Below are 22,068 nucleotides of genomic sequence, written 5' to 3'. Positions count from 1 at the left end.
AATGTTCTAATTGGTATCAGCAACACATTGCCCTGTGTAAACAGGCAATATGCCTCTGATAACTTATTGTATATGGAGACAGAAAATTATAAGCAGTGATCTTTCTTTGCCCATTATTGTTGGTTTGCCTGCGTAAACAAGTAGGTAAGTGAGGGCAGAGCGACTTGTTATATAGTCTATCGGCACTTGTTAAGGTGCATTGAAGGGCTCAAATCTGCATAACTAAATGTACCATAAGTTAACCTCAATTTAGTTGATAGTTTTAGTTTTCTTCACACTAGTCAGTCAGTAAGGCTCCATATGAATAGGAGTATATTTTATATTGCATAGATGGCTGATTGAGAGAGCAAAAATCAGTTGAAAGTCCCTCAGTAATCTTTACACCTCGAAAACGAATCCTCATTGTAATCTAAATTACCTCTAGGTGCACACAGTTGTTTTGGGTTATTACCACTGTGCAGATACATTTGGCTGGGCATATAGACTGGACTTACCGTAGAAAAGGTTCCAGACCCAAAATCGTCAATGTTGTTCTTCTCAAGCGTTGCTTCTAGTAACACACATTATCCTTCTCTGTTAGATTATGGTCATTCTAGTTTTTACATTGGTTATATGCAGCGTTTTTATCTCATGATTTATACTTTCACATCTTAGTAGATATTTGAAGCATCCAGCTGAAACTGTGGAAGCAGACTCGCAAAATTGTCATGTATTTAGAATATGTTTTTCTGTTATAACCCACTGTAAAAACAAAACTATGCAATTATGTAGACGAACGGTGAAATCTAGAGCAGTTGGCAATGGTGTCCAGCAATTCTGTTGCTCGAAGAGCAGGAAGAATTAAGGGTTTAGTGTAGTTTTGTAGTTTTATATTTGAAAGACAAACACAAAGATTCACATGTAATATTTATTGTGTGCAAATCAATACAGTGGTTAGGTGTTATAGCTATGCTGTTCTGTTGCTTTTAAAGAAAATTGTACAGATACCGTTCAGTTAATAGTCCAATTGATTTCAATTACATTTTTATTAAGGGAAAACAATCAGTTTCTTTTTTTTGTGACCAGAATATTGTAGTCATTGTTCCTTGGGATAAAACACAAATCAATAAGTAACTGATCTTAATGAAAGACGTCTAATTGCATTCTGCTAGGTTGTTTACTACGTTCTATTTTAACCCCTTCATGACCAATGACGTATAGATACTTCATTGGTCGTGTCCCTGCCTTTGATGTGGCCTCCGGCGCTGAGCCCGCATCTTTCCCATCTAGTTTGGTCAGCTGTCATGTGCCTCTAACAGGTATTAACAAGTTAAATGCCACTGTCAGACAGCATTTAACATGCGCTGGCCGGAAGCAAGTCACAAGACCCACCCATCTGTGCCCCTGTCACGCGATTGCGGGTCCCCGATGGGTTGTCATGACAGCTGGGGGTCTGCAGACCCCTTCCCAGTGTTCACAGGAGCTCATGATGTAGCACAGACGGTCGGATGAACGCAGCTTCAAGTCTCCTAAGGGGACTATTGAAGCATGTAAAAAGTAAAAAAAAAAAATTTTTTATAAATATTAAAAACTAACATTTTTTGGTGGCCGCAACATTGCAATAAAATGTAATAAAAGGCGATCAAAACATTGTCTCTAACTCAAAATGGTATCAATAAAAACATCATCTCGGCGCTCAAAAAATAAGCCCTCACCCAGCCCTAGATCATGAAAAATGGAGACATAAGAGAGTTTTTTTTCCTGCAAATTTTGGAACTTTTTTCACCACTTAAATAAAAAAGAACCTTTACATGTTTGGTCTCTGCAAAATCGTAATGACCTGGAGAATCATATTGCCTAAATATAAATAAAAAAAAAGAACAATTGTGGAATTGCACTGTTTTTTCAATTTCACTTCACTTGTAATTTTTCTCCCGTTTTCCAGTACACGATATGGTAAAATTAATGGCGTCATTCAAAAGTACAACTCGTCCCGCAAAAAAACAAGCCATCATCCGGCTATATTGATGGAAAAACACTAAAGTTATGGCTTTTGCAAGAAGGGGAGGAAAAAAAATGGAAAATTGCCTGGGGTGAAGGGGTTAATTCATAACCCTAAACAAAGAGCTATATGTGTTGAGTCCACTATATTTTTACTTAGCAGCTATTATACACTACCGTTCAAAAGTTTGGGGTCATTTAGAAATTTCATTATTTTTAAAGAAAAGCATATTTTTTTCAATGAAGCTAACATTAAATGAATCAGAAATACACTCTATACATTGTTAATGTGGTACTTGACTATTCTAGCTGCAAACGTCTTGTTTTTATTGCAATATCTACATAGGTGTATAGAGGCCCATTTCCAACAACCACCACTCCAGTGTTTTAATGGTACATTGTGTTTGCTAACTGTGTAAGAAGGCTAATGAATATTTAGAAAACCATAGAAAACCCTTGCACAAGTATGTTAGCCCAGCTGATAATGGTTTGGCTGATTTGAGAAGCTATAAAACTGACCTTCCTTTGAGCTAGTTGAGAATCTTGAGCATTACATTTGTTTGTTCTATGAAACTCTCAAAATGGCCAGAAAAAGAGAACTTTCATGTGAAACTCGACAGTCTATTCTTGTTCTTAGAAATGAAGGCTATTCCATGCGAGACATTGCCAAGAAACTGAAGATTTCCTACAACGGTGTGTACTACTCCCTTCAAAGGAGAGCACAAACAGGCTCTAACCAGAGTAGAAAGAGAAGTGGGAGGCCCCGCTGCACAACTGAGCAACAAGACAAGTACATTAGAGTCTCTAGTTTGAGAAATCGACGCCTCACATCTCCACAACTGGCAGCTTCATTAAATAGTACAAGCAAAACGCCAGTGTCTACAGTGAAGAGGCAACTCTGGGACGCTGGCCTTCAGGGCAAAGTGGCAAAGAAAAAGTCATATCTGAGACTAGCTAATAAAAGGAAAAAATTAATATGGGCAAAAGAATACAGACATTGGACAGAGGAAGATTGGAAAAAAGGTTTTATGGACAGACGAATCAAAGTTTGAGGTGTTTGGATCACACAGAAGAACATTTGTGAGACACAGAACAACTGAAAAGATGCTGGAAGAGTGCCTGACACCATCTGTCAAGCATGGTGGAGGTAATGTGATGGTCTGGGGTTGCTTTGGTGCTGGTAAAGTGGGAGATTTGTACAAGGTAAATGGGATTTTAAATAAGGAAGACTATCACTCCATTTTGCAACGCCATGCCATACCCTGTGGACAGCGCTTGATTGGAGCCAATTTCATCCTACAACAGGACAATGACCCAAAGCACACCTCCAAATTATGCATGAACTATTTAGGGAAGAAGCAGTCAGCTGGTATTCTATCTGTAATGGAGTGGCCAGCGCAGTCACCAGATCTCAACCCCATTGAGCTGTTGTGAGAGCAGTTTGACCATATGGTACGCAAAAAGTGACCATCAAGCCAATCCAACTTGTGGGAGGGGCGTCAGGAAGCATGGGGGGAAATTTCTCAAGATTACCTGAGCAAATTAACAGCTAGAATGCCAAAGGTATGCAATGCTGGAATTGCTGCAAAGGGAGCATTCTTTGACGAAAGCAAAGTTTGAAGGAGAAAATTATTCTTTCAAATAAAAATCATTATTTCTAACCTTGTTAATGTCTGGACTATATTTTCTATTCATTTTGCAACTCATTTGATAAATAAAAGTATGAGTTTTCATGGAAAACACAAAATTGTCTGGGTGACCCCAAACTTTTGAACGGTAGTGTACATATGCTACAATATTTTTTGTGCCATTTGGTATAAAAGTCAGTGGATCTGTAAGAATAAAATTATGAAATTAATTAGGCATATCCATTTTTATGACACAAACCAGAGAAACCTGACCAGCACCTTCTAGTGTGAACTGGTGCCCGCTGCTGTAACTATAAAATATATCAAAAGAATGCAGCAGCACTCCATATGGCCAAGATACGCCTTAACAATGAAAATATTAGATCTAAACTGTTTTGTTCAGCAACAAGTACTTACAAAAAACGAAGGTTTTTAGCGCATAAATTGGCCAATTCATGTGTGCCCATCAACCACGGCAAGGTAAGCACCCCCTGATGGGTAACTACTCTGCCTTCCATGCCACTTTTGGGCTACAAGCCTACAACTAAACGGACAAACATATCTTCTTCTGGGCTAAAAACACCTACATTTAAAGGGCAAGCAGAGCTGTTTATACAACACCTGCTGGTTAATGGTATGCTACAATATTTTTTGTGCCATTTGGTATAAAAGTCAGTGGATCTGGAAGAATAAAATTATGAAATTAAATGGGCATATCCATTTTTATGACAGATATGCCTGCCCCACAGCCACTTGTTGACTTTGTGCTGCACCACTGCAGGGGACACCTCTTGCACCCATCTGATTACATCCTTGCTCTGGGTAACACTCGGTCACCGCATTAGGCAGAACCACTGGTTAGGCAAATTCTAGTTAATCTATTAGTACATCCTGGTCCTGTCACTTGTGCAGCGCAGGGGTCCCAGCTGTCCTGAGCTAGGTGTGTGTGAAGTCTATCTGCGTTCCATTCTTGCATTGCCAGGGCAACCCACTTTATGTTCTTAGTAAAAAGGTGGTTCCCTAACAAATTGGTTCCTTTGTCCTTGGCCCGCTGTATTCTGAGAGAGACCTCCCCGGTGCACAGTCTACATATGTATGAAGTGGAACCTAGAAAAGATCAATGCCATATGAAGAGAGTTCAGCAATATGTTGTTTGATTACTATAACCAGATGGTTAATCCAGAGATGGCAGAGTGAGAGAGAACCTGCTGAGCTAAAGGTATGTAGGATCAGAGAGAGTTTGCAAGTTGAATCACAAATGGTGGCACACCCCAAACACAAGACACTAGAGTCTTAATCCTAAAACACAAGTGCGTGTCTTAGTGGTCCTTAAATAGGCCTAGGAAGATTATGTCATTGGGCCATGCTATTTCAAAACCTGACGAGGAGCACAAGAGAGGACAGCAGACCCAGGAGATGGAAGCAGATTTCGGGATACCTGGGACGGGTGCATAGCAGTACCCCCTCTCTTACGGCCCCTCCCAGATGAGTCAGTGAGAGCAGAAATAGAACACTTAGCAGGAGATTTCTTGAGCAAGATTGGAGCATTTGTGTCCTTTTTGAACACCCTGTATCTCTCCTCTGGACCATTTCTCCTCCAGTCTGTCACAAACCTTCTTACAGTCCTGAATTTGGTTGATTTCATACTCCATGTCCGGATCAGATGCAGAAGCAGGAACAGTCTTCACCATAGGAGAGAATGTATTGTGGACCAGACGACATAGCAGAAAAAGATGAAAGTCATTAGGAATTTTTAGATTAGGAGGTAGTTTAATTTTAAAGGTGACCAGGTTTATTTGCTGAATAATTTGGAATGCGCCAATTTACTTAAAAGCCTTTTTTTGCAACAAGTCTTCAAATGGATGTTTTTAGTGGAAAGCCAGGAATAGACAGGAGACAAAGATCTTGGCCAAGCACAAATGAAGATTTTCCAGAAGACAAAAATTGTTGTTTCCGAATCCTGCCTACTGAAGCTGATCTGGCCAAATACAAAATGTATGGTAAAAGAAAATGTGCCGATAGCAAGAAAAAAATCATACCACTGCTAAGAATATGGGAGCCACTAGCAGCAGCAAAAGCCACCACACAGATCACAATTGGCCTCCTTTGCCTCCAGCAAGTGTATTAATGGGGAGGAACCAAGGCCGTTATGGAATGTATGGCACATAACTCGTCCCAGCAGGATGGTACCTCTGACAACTGCATGGTCTGCTTTAGCCAGTATTCTGCTCAGAATGGCCTGACGGATTACAAATGACTGAATAGGGTAATATTTGGACAGTTTTTCATAAAAAAAAAGGCATAAGACTGTCAGTGTACTATGTTATTAAATTTGCTATTGGTTAATACCCGATTGCAATACGTTTCTATGATGAGTTCAATTTGACATTACTAACTCTGTAACAAAACAAAAAAACTGAGCTGGACTATAAGCTTATATACTGTACGTACAAAATGTAAGAGCATGTTCACACTGTGGCCATTTCACAGACAAAACCCAAGAAAAGGCACAAAAATGTGCATATCTCCTACAGCAAATAAATTAATAAATAGTAATAGTACATGTAAGTAACATAGGGTACTTAGTTAACGCTATATTGATCAAAAACTGATAAAAAGCCATCCCACCCCGACAAGGTGTACCCATCAGGATGGTCCTAACCTGTCTCTAGTATTAAAATTCTACCATATAAGGTTATCTGTTACATGTACCATATAGAAAATATATAGTCCAGCTCAGTTTTTTATTTTAAGTTTTATTGAATTTTCAACAGACTAAGGGAAAATCAGCCAACACAGTCGAGGCCATCAAAACTTGGAAGAGGAAATTTGCATATCAAAATAACTACGCCATTAGTTTTTTTGCACGCATAATGTAAAAAAAAGTATCCAAGCTTCTCCTCTTCTCCTACCCACTAGATAGTAGAAAATGGAAAGCACTCGGTTGACACACAAATGGCATTCAGGACCTATTTTTTGATGGACCCATTCACTTGAGTAGGCACATTTGATCTGTAAATTGGATCAAAAGTGAACATGTCTAAATTTTTTTTATTTTGCAGTAAAGTGCTATGCAAAAAAAAAAAATCCCTGATGTGAATATGCCAATAGACTATAATGGCTATGTGTTCTATCCTTAAAAAACACAGAACACATACAGTACAGGCCAAAAGTTTGGACACACCTTCTCATTTAAAGATTTTTAACTCTATTTTCTTGACTATGAAAATTGTACATTCGCACTGAAGGCATCAAAACTATGAATTAACACATGTGGAATTATATACTTAACAAAAAAGTGTGAAACAACTGAAAATATGTCTTATATTCTAGGTTCTTCAAAGTAACCACCTTTTGCCTTGATGACTGCTTTGCACACGCTTCAAGAGGTAGTCACCGGAAATGGTTTTCACTTCACAGGTGTGCCCTGTCAGGTTTAATAAGTGGGATTTCTTGCCTTATAAATGTGGTTGGGACCATTAGTTGTGTTGTGCAGAAGTCTGGTGGATACACAGCTGATAGTCCTACTGAATAGACTGTTAGAATTTGTATTAGGGCAAGAAAAAAGCAGCTAAGTAAAGAAAAATGAGTGGCCATCATTACTTTAAGAAATGAAGGTCAGTCGGTGCGAAAAATTGGGAAAACTTTGAAAGTGTCCCCAAGTGCAGTTCAAAAACCATCAAGCGCTACAAAGAAACTGGCTCACATAAGGACCGCCCCAGGAGGTTAAGTTTATCCGAGTCACCAGCCTCAGAAATCGCAGGTTAACAGCAGCTCAGATTAGAGACCAGGTCAATGCCACACAGAGTTCTAGCAGCAGACACATCTCTACAACAACTGTTAAGAGGAGACTTTGTGCAGCAGGCCTTCATGGTAAAATAGCTGCTAGGAAACCACAGCTAAGGACAGGCAACAAGCAGAAGAGACTTGTTTGGGCTAAAGAACACAAGGAATGGACATTAGACCAGTGGAAATCTGTGCTTTGGTCTGATGAGTCCAAATTTGAGATCTTTGGTTCCAACCACCGTGTCTTTGTGCAACGCAGAAAAGGTGAAAGGATGGACTCTACATGCCTGTTTCCCACCGTGAAGCATGGAGGAGGAGGTGTGATGGCGTGGGGATGCTTTGCTGGTGGTACTGTTCGGGATTTATTCAAAATTGAAGGCATACTGAACAAGCATGGCTACCACAGCTTCTTGCAGTGGCATGCTATTCCATCCGGTTTGCGTTTAGTTGGACCATCATTTATTTTTCAACAGGACAATGACCCCAAACACACCTCCAGGCTGTGTAAGGGCTATTTCACCAAGGAGGAGAGTGATGGGGTGCTACGCCAGATGACCTGGCCTCCACAGTCACCAGACCTGAACCCAATCGAGATGGTTTGGGGTGTGTTGGACCGCAGAGTGAAGGCAAAAGGGCCAACAAGTGCTAAGCATCTCTGGGAACTCCTTCAAGATTGTTGGAAGACCATTTCCGGTGACTACCTCTTGAAGCTCATCAAGAGAATGCCAAGAGTGTTCAAAGCAGTCATCAAAGTAAAAGGTGGCTACTTTGAAGAACCTAGAATATAAGACATATTTTCAGTTGTTTCACACTTTTTTGTTAAGTATATAATTCCACATGTGTTAATTCATAGTTTTGATGCCTTCAGTGCGAATGTACAATTTTCATAGTCAAGAAAATAGAGTTAAAAATCTTTAAATGAGGTGTGTCCAAACTTTTGGTCTGTACTGTACATGAAAAACAGATGTGTTAATGGGGCATTGTTCTTTTTGAATAGACAGTATCTCAGCCATCTTAATCAGTCCCATACATTTACATGCCCGACTGCCAACCTTTTTATCAGGGGCATACAAAACCCCTGTTCCATCCTGTTAATAGATGCGTGTCAGTCTTGGGACAACCCCATCAGATAACTCTTCATGGCAGACTAGATGTCTACTGTAGAGTACTAAACGATCACTCACTAAACTTAGACTCTGACTTAATAATTCACTGCAAACCCCATTTCTGACTGACTTTGAGGCCATTCTCTTGCCTCTAGTGCCTATCTCTTACCAATGGTTAGAGAGGTATCTTCTGAAATGTAACCATTAAGAATATGAAAATATTTGGTAGATTGGTAGTTAGATCCAATTTGCAAACTCTTTGATGACCCTTAGCTTTCTAATTTATGTTGCACTTACATTCTTACCTTTTTTAGTCTGTGCCTTTTTCTTTGGAAATCTTGATTAAAATCCATATTTTGTAGCTTATTTCGCCTGATCTATAAATAATTGAAGGCTATGTTAGTTTAAGAGGATATCTGGATATAGTGTGCTCATATAAATGGAAAGACTTCTAAGCATGATACTTACTAACCAACATGAAACCACAATGGAAAGAACAGACATTGTAAAGAGTTTTATATTGTACTTCTGCTGTATAGTCATTTCCTAATGTCACTTGAGTATCCTGAGTAAGATTTTCAGCACATAATGTACTCTTCCTATTATTGGAAGTGACAAAGGGGTGTGTTGTGTTACACTTCTGTTATTTGATGAAGCACTACCATTTACTTGATTTACTCAGCTTGTAATTTCTGTTTGTGTATCACATTTCGTGGTTAATTATGTGTAAAGGTTTTATAAAATGTGTTTTCATGCGTAAATTAGAATATAGATTAAAATGGTTTTCCATGAGGTCAGCAGTGTTCCCAGACACACATACATATTCCATTACATGTCTGGGCAATCATGGACACTAGAATATGGTATTATTACATTTACAAAAGTGTCATGAATGTACTTTCTCTAGAAAATGTCATTTTTTCCAGGTTTCACACCATTAAAATTCAGTAGAAAACTATTAAGCCCCTACTGTACTTCTATGTCCTGTATTAGACCCCATAGTATGAAGTTATTCGTCCCCCAGTATCACTGCTTTTAGTTTAGAACATCTTGGAAATATGGTGCTATTGTAAGGCAGGTGACTAGATGCACCGCACGCAGGACACAAGGCAGGAACAGTCAGGAACGGTATAATTCTGGCTAAATGCAATAGTAATTTATAGTAATTATAAACAATTGGTGATAATAACAAGGCAAATAAAAAATGAATCAAATAACGATGCAATTGAAATAACAATGAAGGTTCTTCACTAAAGCTAATGTTCTCTTTACAAAGGTGGTGTGCCCGTTCATAGGAGTTACCACGTAAGTTTTTTCTGTAATTCTGGCCCTAGCGTTGGTCACCGGGTTTTACCGCTAGGCCGCAAGTCTTTCTTACAAAGTCTATTAAAGAGCGTTGAGCCTCCAAAGCACCAACCAGCCCCGTCACAACTTGTTGTCCTGACAAACTGTATGTTATAGCTGGAAGTGACAGCCCTGCTCACTTGCGCTTTCCCACTGCAACCACAGGCATGCCTCTCTACTTGTCGTCCCCTCGCGGACCTTCACGACTTGACCATCGGCGGATGTCTATTGGGCCTGGGGCATAGAGGACTGGTCCTCGGCTCTTAACAGTTGATGTCTTGTCTCTGGGTCTTGACTGATGTAGGGCGCAGGTCTTGGTCTTGATCGGAGCAGTCGGAACTCTTGGTCTTCTCCGGTGTAGTCTGGACCCTTTCAGATGGAGTCCGGCACCTTGGTGGCATAGACTCCCCGCTGAGGCCGGTCATGCTGGCCTCAGCGCCATCCCTGATCCGCGTCTGCTCCACTCTCCTTCTTGGCGCCAAATCCCTCTGCGGTTTGGCATGCAGGGCTTTTACACCCAGGAACTCTGTTATGCGAGTCACATGAGGAGGTCCAGCACATGAACTCCCACCCCCTGCAACTCTTCTGCTACCAATTGGTTCCACCTGATCTCGCTCGACCAGCAGATGGCCGTCTTTCCTCACTGACGAAACATCGCGCCTCCTCTTAAACTATGCAGAGGCACCATATGGCAGAACATGAAGTGCATATGGCTTAGCATTACAGGTTTTTGGTATACAGTTCTGCTGCATTCATGATGCCTTAAAGGTGTCTTTTATATGGGCCAATTTCTGCCCATGAGTGAATGAAGGTGTATTGGAATTCCCTGCAAAGCTGGTGTGAAGGGAGTGCTGAAAATATATATATATGTACAAATATAACATATATATTTTAAAGGACAAACAGCAATGAATAAAGATATATAGATTTATATCACAAGGATCTGATTCAATGGTCCTGCACTCAAGTCGAAATATAGAAGTAGAGCCCTGATCTTAACATCATCGAGTCTGTCCAGGATTACACAGAGAGACAGAAGGATTTCCGCAAGCCTACTGTTAGAACCCTCCTATTTGTTTTTTCCATCTTGTGTTTTGCGGTCATGTGACCATCTGCCTTTATATTTCAGCTCCGCCCTTTTGGCTGTGCTGGACTTCAGTGTTTGACTGTTCCTCTAGCCAGGTACTTCCGTGCCTTTCTCTGTCAGTTCGTTTTGTCCTTCTGGGACTTCTAGTACTTTTTTTGTCTGTTTGTCTTTTTGTGTTCTGCAACAACTTCTCTGTTTAGGAGGTGTCCCATTTTTGTCCCAGTCCTTAGTTCTTTTAGGGACCCCTCCCCTTATGCTATAGGTCTTCGTTCAGACTAGCCGAGGACTAAGGCGGGTCTGTTCGCTAGGAACAGGCAGCCCTCTACATCGTAGGGATTCAGCTTAGTCTTACTGTAGGGACAGCTTTCCCCTATCTTTCCTTAGTACTTATTGCAGATCATAACAGTAAGTCCAGCCCAAAAAAACTAAAAGGAAAGAAATTCGGGGATCAGTATGGTGTCCGTCCAGGATTTGGCTCAATGCCTGCAGGGATTGTCTCTGGATGTAGCCAAGTTCCAGCAACATGTGAGTAGCTGTTCTGAAGCGCATTTTGTGGAACCCAAGGTAGGACTGCCTGATGTTTTTTTTGGTAAACAGCAAGATTTTTTTTTCTTTAAAAATGCTTGTTTGTTATATTTTCGTTTGAGACTAAGGTCCTCTGGGAATGAATCACAGCACATTGGTTTTATTATGTCACTTTTGCGCAAAGAACCACAGGGGTGGGCCTTTTCTCTCCAACCTAATGATCCATGTTTAAGGTCTGTAGATGAATTTTTTTCTGCTATGGGGCTATTATATGACGATCCTGATCGAATCTCATTGCTGAGGCAGAACTCAGGCGTTTGAATCAGGGGTCAGGTGATGTTGAAAATTATTGCACACACTTCAGAAGATGGGCCTCAGAAGTTAAATGGAATGATCCAGCTCTAAAATGTCTATTTCTTGCTGGTCTGAATGAAAGGGTTAAGGATTAGCTAATTGCATTCCCCACACCTGAGACTCTGCAGGATGCCATGCAATTAGCTGTTCCTGTGGATAGGAGACTGAGATTTAGACAGAATGAGGTAAATACTCCTGTAATGCCAGGTCCTAGTCCCCAGAAAATCTGCTCTGATGGCGGGGAACCGGTGGAGGTTGGGGCGAAGTCGCTCCCCTCTCAGGAAAGAGACCGGAGGTTCGCCGAGGGATTGTGTCTTTATTATGATAAAGCTGACCATTTGATTAAGTATTGTGAGCTTCGTTTAAGTAAAGAAAAAAAAAAGGTCAGTTACGCCCATATAGCTTGTTTACGCTCTGCAGGAGTATTTCTTTCTGGGAGTACTACTTTGCAGGAAAATTTGATTGAATTTAAGGTATGGATTGTGGTTCAACACTTAATGTGATTGAAAAAGGGTTTTTGGAAAACCTTAAATTGAAATCCAAACCTTTGTCATCACCTATTTCTGTGATTGCAATTGATAACACTCCCTTGAACTGTATTACTCACAAGGTTGCTGCATTTTCCCTCACTATCAATGGAGTTCACCAAGAAATGTTGGACTTGGATGTATTAGATAATTTACCCTCTCCTGTCATTCTAGGATTGCCTTGGTTAAAACTGCACAATCCTTTGCTGGACTGGTCTACTAATGTGATTAAGTCTTGGAGTCCGAAGTGCTATGACAAATGTTGTAATGGTCGCATTGCGGCTGCGGAAAAAGGGGAATTACCTGTACCTATTCAAGATTTTTGGAGGGTTTTTTCAGAGGAGGAATCGCAAGTTTTACCTCCTCATTGCGCCATTGAGTTTGTTCCTGGAGCTACTCTTCCTAAGAGTCGCTTGTTTAATCTGCCTATCCCTGAAAGAAAGGCCTTGGAGGAGTACATACAGACTAGCCTGGCTGCTGGTCACATTAGACCTTCTAAGTCGTCTGTGGCAGTTGGATTTTTCTTTGTTGAAAAAAAGGACGGGGGTTTACATCCATGTCTGGATTTTCGTGAAATTAATAAGATTACCGTACGCAATTCCTACCCATTGCCGTTAATTCCTGACTTGTTTAATTAGTTGGTGAGGGCCAAGTGGTTCTCTAAAATTGATCTCCGGGGGGCATACAATTTGTTACGAGTGAAGGAGAGTGATGAATGGAGAACTGCTTTTAACACTCCGGTAGGTCATTTTGAGAATCTGGTGATGGCTTTTGGTCTTACCAATGCACCTGCATTTTTTCAGAACCTTATTAATGACGTCCTGAGACCTTTGATCGGTAAGAATGTGGTTGTGTATTTGGACATTTGACATTTTGATTCATTCACCAGATCTAGAGTCCCATTGGCAGAGTGTACGTGAAATTTTGCAGTTATTGAGTGAAAATTCACTCTTTGCTAAGCTGGAGAAATGTGAGTTCGCTGTGCAGAAAATTAGTTTTTTGGGCTACATTGTCTTCAGCGAGGGCTTTAAGATGGACCCGGTGAAGGTTCAGGCTGTGCAGGAATGGCCTAGGCCTATTGGTTTGAAATCTATACAGAGATTTTTGGGTTTTGCCAATTATTACAGGAAATTCATTAAGAATTTTTCTGTAATTGTTAAGCCGCTGACCGATCTCACCAGGAAAGGTGCGAATACGGTCCAGTGGACTACTGAGGCCATTGAAGCGTTTGAGTATCTCAAAGAGAGGTTCAGTTCTTCCCCTATCCTTATGCAGCCTGATGAAACCAAGCCTTTTTTGGTCGAGGTCGATGCTTCATCGGTGGGGGTCGGAGCAGTTTTGTCTCAGGAGAACAAGGGTGGAGTACATCCTTGTGCCTTCTTTTTGAAAAAAATTTCGGGAACCGAACTGAATTATGATATTGGAAATCGGGAGTTGCTGGCTATTAAACTCGCGTTTGAACATTGGCGTCATTTTTGGAAGGCGCTAGATTTCCTATTCAGGTTTTCACAGATCATAAGAATTTGATCTATCTGGATGCTGCCAAGCGCTTGAATGCCTGTCAAGCTAGGTGGGCACTTTTTTTTTCTCGGTTTCATTTTTCTGTTGCCTATATTCCTGGTACTAAGAATGTTAAAGCCGATGCTTTATCTCACAGCTTCTCTCCTACGGTCGGTGCCGAGGAGGAGGAGAGCATTTTACAGAAAGGAGTTGTGGTGGTGGCATTGGACTTCATTTTTGAGAATGGGATCCTGAAAGCTCAAGACGATGCTCCATCTAACACTCCCCATGGGAGGTTGTTCGTGCCTAGAGCCTTTAGGAGAGATTTGTTTGTGGAGTGTCATGAGTCTCGGTTGGCAGGTCATCCAGGAATTTCGGAGACTAAGAGACTTATCAGTCGCAGTTTTTGGTGGCCTGGATGGCAGAAGGAAGTCATCAAGTGGGTGCGTCAATGTACTGTGTGTGCTACGTCAAAGGCTTCACATACTCCTGCTGCGGGGTTGCTTTGCCCTCTGGAGGTTCCTAGTGCGCCTTGGACGCATCTCACAATGGATTTTATTACTGATCTTCCTGTGTCCGAGGGTTTTACTGTCATCTGGGTGGTCATGGACCGCTTTAGTATATGTGTCATTTGGTTCCATTCATTAAGTTGCCCTGCGACAAGACACTTGCTAAGGCGTTTGTTAAGGAGATTGTCAAGCTCCATGGCGTTCCCACGGATATTGTTTCTGATAGAGGACCTCAGTTTGTGGCTCGCTTTTGGCGCGCTTTTTGTGACAGGTTGGGAGTCCATTTGTCATTTTCGTCTGGGTATCATCCTGAGTCTAATGGACAGACTGAAAGAAAGAACCAGGATGTTGAACAGTTTTTGCATTGTTTTGTGGCGGACAATCAAGAGGTGTGGTCTGAGTTTCTGCCTGTCGCAGAATTTGCTCTTAACAATCATACATCCTCCTCTGCTGGGTGTTCTCCTTTTTTTTGTTGTACTGGGAGACATTCGTCTTTTGGTTCGTTCTCCAAATTGGGGTCGGCGGTGCCGGAGGAGGAGAATTTTTCCGGTGATTTGGAGAGAGTTTGGACTAATGTACGTTGCAACCTGCAAGAGGCTAACAAGAAGTCCAAGAAGTATTTTGACAGGAAACGTAAGGAGGTTATGTTTACTGTGGGTGACATGGTTTGGTTGTCCTCAAAGAACCTGCAGTTGAGGATTCCCTCTAAAACACTGGGTCCTAAGTTTGTGGGTCCATTTAAAGTGCTTCAGGTTGTTAACCCGTCTGCTGTTAGGTTGGATGTTCCTACTTCCTGGAAGATTAATCCTGTGTTTCATGTTTCCTTGTTGAAAAAGGCTGATGTATCAGATAGGGATGCCACTGTCTCATTTCCTCCTGTGGTGGAAGACAGCGAATATGAAATTTCTCGTATCTTGAATTCTAGATGGCATAGAGGTAGATTATAGTATCTTGTCTCCTGGAAGGGTTTCGGTCCCGAAGACAACTCCTGAGTAAGGACGGATGATGTCTCTGCTCCTAGGCTTGTTAAAGCTTTCTACGAGAGGTTTCCAGATAGGCCTGGGCCTGGTGGATCCAGAGGATCCTCATAAAAGAGGGGGTACTGTTAGAACCCTCCTGTTTGTCTTTTCCATCTTGTGTTTTGCGGTCACGTGACCATCTGCCTTTATATTCCAGCTCCGCCCTTTTGGCTGTGCTGGACTTCAGTGTTTGACTGTTTTTCTAGCCAGGTGCTTTCGTGCCTTTCTCTGTCAGTTCGTTTTGTCCTTCTGGAACTTCTAGTACTTTTTTTGTCTGTTTGTCTTTTTGTGTTCTGCAACAACTTCTCTGTTTAGGAGGTGTCCCATTTTTGTCCCAGTCCTTTAGGGACCCCTCCCCTTATGCTATAGGTCTTCGTTCAGACTAGCCGAGGACTAAGGCGGGTCTGTTCACTAGGAACAGGCAGCCCGCTACATCGTAGGGATTCAGCTTAGTCTTACTGTAGGGACAGCTTTCCCCTATCTTTCCTTAGTACTTGTTGCAGATCATAACACCTACATCCATAGAAGATCTGTGATTAAGTTCTCCAAGATATTTGGAATAACTCCCCAGCTCCCCAGTTCCTTCAAAATCTAAATCAAATGTTAATTATGTATTTTATTAATTGATAAAAATAAATTGAAAACACTTCTATTTATTAAAGCATTCTCATTTTGTAGCATGAGTAAGTGTATATGTGTGTATGTTTTTTTATGTATAATTAATTATATATATATATATATATATATATATACATTTACAAGTGCTTCTCACTAAATTAGAATATCATCAAAAAGTTAATTTATTTCAGTTCTTCAATACAAAAAGTGAAACATATATTATATAGAGTCATTACAAACAGAGTGATCTATTTCAAGTGTTTATTTCTGTTAATGTTGATGAATATGGCTTACAGCCCATGAAAACACAAAAGTCATTATCTCAGCAAATTAGAATAATTAACAAAAAACACTTGCAAAGGCTTCCCATGTGATTAAATAGGTCCCTTAGTCTGTTTCAGTAGGCTCCACAATCATGGGGAAGACTGCTGACTTGACAGATGTCCAGAAGGCAGTCATTGACACACTCCACAAGGATAGTAAGCCACAAACGGTCATTGCTAAAGAAGCTGGCTGTTCACAGGGTGCTGTATCCAAGCATATTAATGGAAATTTGAGTGGACGTTAAAAGTGTGGTAGAAAAAGGTGCACAAGCAACCGGGATAACCGCAGCCTTGAAAGGATTGTTAAGAAAAGGTCATTCAAAAATTTGGGAGAGATTCACAAGGAGTGGACTGTTAGAACCTTGCTCTTAGGTTTTTTTTCCTTTGCTGGTCACATGACCTTGTTGGCCTATTTAATCCTGCTCCGCCCTTCTGGCTTTGCTGGACTTCATTGTGTATCTACTTTCTAGCTGGCCTGTGCTCTGTGTCTTGCTCTGTTGGTTTGCTTGGTCTGCTGACCTCTGTGTTCTGTATATTTTGTTTGTTCGTCTGTCTGCTGCTGTTTCTGTTGGGGGGTGTCCCGTGTTCCTCCCGGTCCTTGGTGCTTGTGGGGATTCCTTCCCCGCGTCTGTGGGTCTCCGTGCGGACTGGCTTGGGGCTTTGGCGGGTCTGGTCGTGGGGTCGGGTTCCCTGTTGCATCGTGGGGGTTGGGCTGGGTTCTGTCGTGGGGGCGGATCTCCTCTCTTTCCTTGGCTCTGGTGGCAGAACATAACATGGACTGCTGCTGGAGTCATTGCTTCAAGAGCCACCACACACAGACATATCCAGGACATGGGCTACAAGTATCGCATTTCTTGTATCAAGCCACTCATGACCAATAGACAACGCCAGAAGCGTCTTACCTGGGCCAAGGAGAAAAAGACCTGGACTGTTGCTCAGTGGTCCAAGGTGTTGTTTTCAGATTAAAGTCAATTTTGCATTTCATTTGGAAATCAAGGTCCCAGAGTCTGGAGGAAGAGTGGAGAGGCACACAATCCTAGCTGCTTGAGGTCTAGTGTGAAGTTTCCACAATCCGTGATGGTTTGGGGAGCCATGTCATCTGCTGGTGTAGGTCCACTGTGTTTTATCAAGACCAAAGTCAGTGCAGCTGTCTACCAGGAAATTTTAGAGCACTTCATGCTTCCCTCTGCCAACAAGCTATTTGGAGATGGAAATTTCATTCTCCAGCAGGACTTGGCACCTGTCCATACTGCCAAAAGTACCAATAACTGGTTTAAAAACAACAGTATCACTGTGCTTGATTGGCCAGCAAACTGACCTGACCCCCATAGAGAATCTATATGGTATTGTCAAGATGAAGATGAGAGACACCAGAGCCAACAATGCAGATGAGCTGAAGACTGCTTTCAAAGCAACCTGGGCTTCCATAACACCTCAGCAGTGCTACAGACTGATCTCCTCCATGCCGCCGCTTTGATGCAGTAATTTATGCAAAAGGATCCCCGATCAAGTATTGAGTGCATTTACTGAACATACATTTCAGTAGGCCAACATTTTGGATTTTAAAAACATTTTTCATGCTATTGTTTTAAAGTAGTCTAATTTACTGAGATAATGACACGTGTTTTCATTGGCTGTAAGCCATAATCATCAACATTAACAGAAATAAACACTTGAAATAGATCACTCTGTAATCAATCTCTATAATGAGTTTCACTTTTTGTATTGAAGAACTGAAATAAATTAACTTTTTGATGATATTCTAATTTAGTGAGAAACACTTGTATCTTACGTGTATATTTATATAGGTATGCTTATATATATAATGTATACAGTGGTGTGAAAAAGTGTTTGCCTCCTTCCTGATTTCTTATTCTTTAGCATGTTTGTCACACTTAAATGTTTCAGATCACAAAACAAATGTAAATATTAGACAAAACACAAATAAACACAAAATGCAATTTTTTAATGAAGGTCTTTATTACTAAGGAAAAAAGAAATCCAAACCTACAGGGCCATGTGTGAAAAAGTGATTGCCCCTCCCCTTAAAACATAAATTAACGGGGGGCGTGGCCTGGCCATGAAGCAGAGCAGACGCACTTAGAGAGAGCTCGTGCTTTCCAAAGCCCTTACAGCAAAGCATTAGCCAGCACAAGCAGATCCCAGCCTCTATATGAGAAGAAAATCCGGTCTCCGCTCCCAGGCACCACGGGAGCTCATCTCTGGATCCACTAACCCTGGCATCACCCGGTATTTATCAGTCTCAGGCAGCGCGGGAAAACAGACCACACGTGCAGATATGGCTGCTGCTGTGGGAGGACCCAGTGTGCAGAGCCGGAGGGGAGCAAGCTTACCTGCTGCTGAAGCAAGATTATCACATGGAGGCCACACTCCGAGGACACAGACACAGGGAAAGTGGGAGGCAGTCCAAGTGGGATCCGGTGTTAGAGACAGTAGCAATGCAGGCATGCAGAGAGGGGAGAGCTCCGGGTCCCACCCCTCCCCTTCCAAGTCAGCTTCAGCAGCTACTCAGTTAACCCATTCCTCTACCCCAACTAAATCTCTGAGGAGTGCAGGAGCTACAAGTAGCACTGTTCTAGGGCCCCTTGTATCTGAAGCTGGCATAACTGAGAATAGCAGTATGATTACCCAGGATGGCCCTGGGACCCTTATTAACTTTGCAAACCTCGGGGATCCCTCGCTCCCCACTAAGACCGATATTGCATGTTATATAATCAGCGATTGGAGGCTGTATGCAAGGGGGAAATTGGCTCCCTCAAAGAGGATGTTTCTAATATAACTCCCAGAATTTTGATCTAGTTCTGGATATGCTAGAAGACTCCCAAAACAGAAATCGGAGAAACAACATTAGACTCCGAGGTCTCCCAGAGTCAGTGGCTCCACGGGACCTGAACTCAGCCCTACAGCACCTTTTCAACTCATTGCTGAGTAGATCCACGGAAGAACATCTCGAGCTGGACAGAGCTCACCGATCCTTGGGCCCCAAACACCCTGACTCATCTAGTCCTAGAGACGTCATTTGCAGGATCCACTTCTTCCAAATTAAGGAAGACATTATGGGTAAAGCTAGAGAGAACGATGCCATAGACCTTAATGGCACAAATATTCAACTTCTAGCGGACCTCTCCCCTATAACCCTGGCTAAAATAAGGGCTCTGCGACCTCTTTTGGAGGCTCTGCGTGCGAAGACCATTACTTACAAGTGGGGATACCCCTTTCAGATTCATGCTTGTGGGGACACTGGCACGGTGACCCTGAGATCGCCATTGGATCTTCTGGATTTCTCATCGTCTCTGGGGTTGCCACCAGTCACCCTGGGAGAGTGGCCCTGTTTATCCTCTTTTGGGTTCGGAGGAGCAAGGAGAGGTGGGAGAGAGACAATGGGAACTGTGAGGAAGAGGAGAAGATACCCAGGCAGTGACTCCACTGGTCCCTCTGGTGACTCCTGAGCCTTAGGAGTCAGTCCTATCGTAGTCACTCGCTCTCTCCACTGTCTCTTTCCTCATGTCGGAGTTTATTAATTTTAATATTAGTAGATTTCTTATGGGGGGCTTTGCAGTCCTTGGGTGGAACCTCTCTATGCATTGCATTGGCTTATTATGTCTAGAAAATAGTCCACAGGGATTTCCACCACCTTTTAGTTGCCTCTGGTTTTATGTAGTGTTAAGGGGAATTTTGATAAGTCTGGGGCACTGGATTTGTTTAGTTGCATAAATTAATTAACATGTATAACTAATTTGTTGTGGGGGCCTGGCTGATTGCTCGTGTTTTAGAGTACAGTCACCTCCCAAGTTAGGGTGTGTCTTTGACACTACTTACAGAGATTTCTCTGTTTAATCTTAGTCCATAGGTGTAGCTACCTGTGGTCTAATAAGACGGAATTTCTTTCACCGTCTGAACCTTTTATACATATTCTCTCCTTTCTAATCTTCCTACTGAATTTTCTTCCATATCTTCATTCTTAAGAGCTTACTCTTCTACACCCAATACCTCTTCCCCTCATACCACCACTCGGTCCCACCACTGATTCTTGTATTAATCTACGATGTCCACTTTGAAACTTTGTTCTCTGAACATTAGAGGGTTTAATATCCCAGAAAAACGCTCACAGGTACTTTACCATATGCATAAGAAACAGGTTTATATATTACTTCTTCAGGAGACACACTTTAGGTCAGATCGGATACCGTCTCTCAACCATAAATTTTACTCACATTGGTTCCACAGCGGCAACCCAGACTCAAAATCTAAAGGGGTCAGTATTGCCCTACACAAGTCGCTACAGGCTCAAGTACTTGCCTCTAAACCTGATACGCAAGGAAGGTATTTGTTTCTAAAGATTAAAATTATCAGAGATGTTTTTATCATCGCTAACTTTTATCTCCCTAACCAGGATCAGATTAGAACTTGTAAAGCATACTTACGCGACCTTACAGCATTCGCCGAGGGTGCGGTAATAGTCGGAGGAGACCTCAATTTCACGCTGGATCAGGTCCTGGACTCATCTACGGGTAGGTCGGCCGTCCCCCCCTCCCAGTTGGAGAGCCTGAGAGCTAAACTAACGGACTCTAGATTGGTCGATGTCTAGAGACTGACCCACCCCTCCACAACTGACTATACTTTTTACTCCGCGGTACATGATTCATATAGCAGAATAGATTATTTTTTAATTAGTCACAGACTTCTCTCGTTTCACCCGTTGACACAAATTGACCCAATGATTTGGTCAGACCATGCCCCAGTCTTACTATCCTTGACATTACCAGAACTCTCATCGAGTGAATGGACTTGGTCCTTGCACCCGGGGCTTCTTAAAAATCTCACTTGCCAAGAGGCAATCAGGACAGCAATCTCAGATTTCTCCAATATTCATAAAGATGACCCCACAGCTTTGCCATTTCAGTGGGAGGCCCTAAAGGGAGTCAGACGTGGTGTACTCATCCAACAAGGGGCACGATTAAAGAAGGATAGGGTTTCTGCCATTACTAATCTGCTGACGCGTATTCAGGCTTTAGAGTTGGATCACAAAAGATCACATAATCCACAGGTCATGATTGATCTGCTGAAAGCTAGAACTGACTTGAACTCATTACTAGATACAGCAACAGCGAGACAGAGAGACCGCTTCCATAGATATCTATATGAATACTCAGACAAACCTGGTAGAGCTTTAGCACGATTTTTGCATCCTCGAATTCCTACTACCTATATACCTATCATTAAATCTAAATCAGGTAAGTCTCTTTAGTCCCCTCTGGAGATTGTACACTCATTTCAGGATTATTACAACTCCCTTTACAACCTTAGGGGACCTTTGGCAGACATGGCCGTGTCCGACTTCCAGGAAAGAGTGGATGATTATGTAAATTGCACTCCGATTCCCCCTCTGCCATCTGAGGACATGGTGGCCCTTGAGACGCCCTTCTCAGAACAGGAGGTACTGGATACGGTCAAGTCTTTGGCAAATGGCAGAAGCGCCGGCCCAGATGGATTCCCGGCTAATTTTTATAAGTTATTTGCACCAAATTTAATATAATTTATGACGAAGCTCTTCAATTCCATCTCTGAGAATTGCCATTTTGCCCCTCAAACCTTAGCTGCCATGATTGTCGTTATTTCCAAACCAGAAAAGGACCCCTTGGTATGCGCAAATTATCGGCCTATCTCCCTAATTAACGTAGATGTAAAAGTATATGCCAAACCAACTGCAAACAGATTAAGCTCTCTACTTCCTAGCTCTA

General features: G+C 42.0%; 1 long non-coding RNA gene across 1 annotated transcript; it reads right to left on the bottom strand.

The window, feature by feature from the left end:
* Positions 1 to 954: 954 nt before the first annotated feature.
* On the bottom strand, positions 955 to 18,831 carry LOC141259507 (uncharacterized). Its single transcript, XR_012318429.1, has 3 exons — positions 18,661 to 18,831; positions 8,806 to 8,877; positions 955 to 5,290 (listed from the first exon to the last, which is right to left on the bottom strand). It is a non-coding gene; the product is annotated as an uncharacterized lncRNA (long non-coding RNA).
* Positions 18,832 to 22,068: the final 3,237 nt, after the last annotated feature.

The sequence above is a fragment of the Phyllobates terribilis genome, unplaced genomic scaffold (genome assembly GCF_046119375.1).
Source record: "Phyllobates terribilis strain yellow unplaced genomic scaffold, ASM4611937v1 Scaffold_3__8_contigs__length_932513732, whole genome shotgun sequence".
NCBI classification, from domain to species: domain Eukaryota; kingdom Metazoa; phylum Chordata; class Amphibia; order Anura; family Dendrobatidae; genus Phyllobates; species Phyllobates terribilis.
Note: the sequence above shows the minus strand (reverse complement) of the source record. Positions and strands in the feature narration are given on the sequence as shown.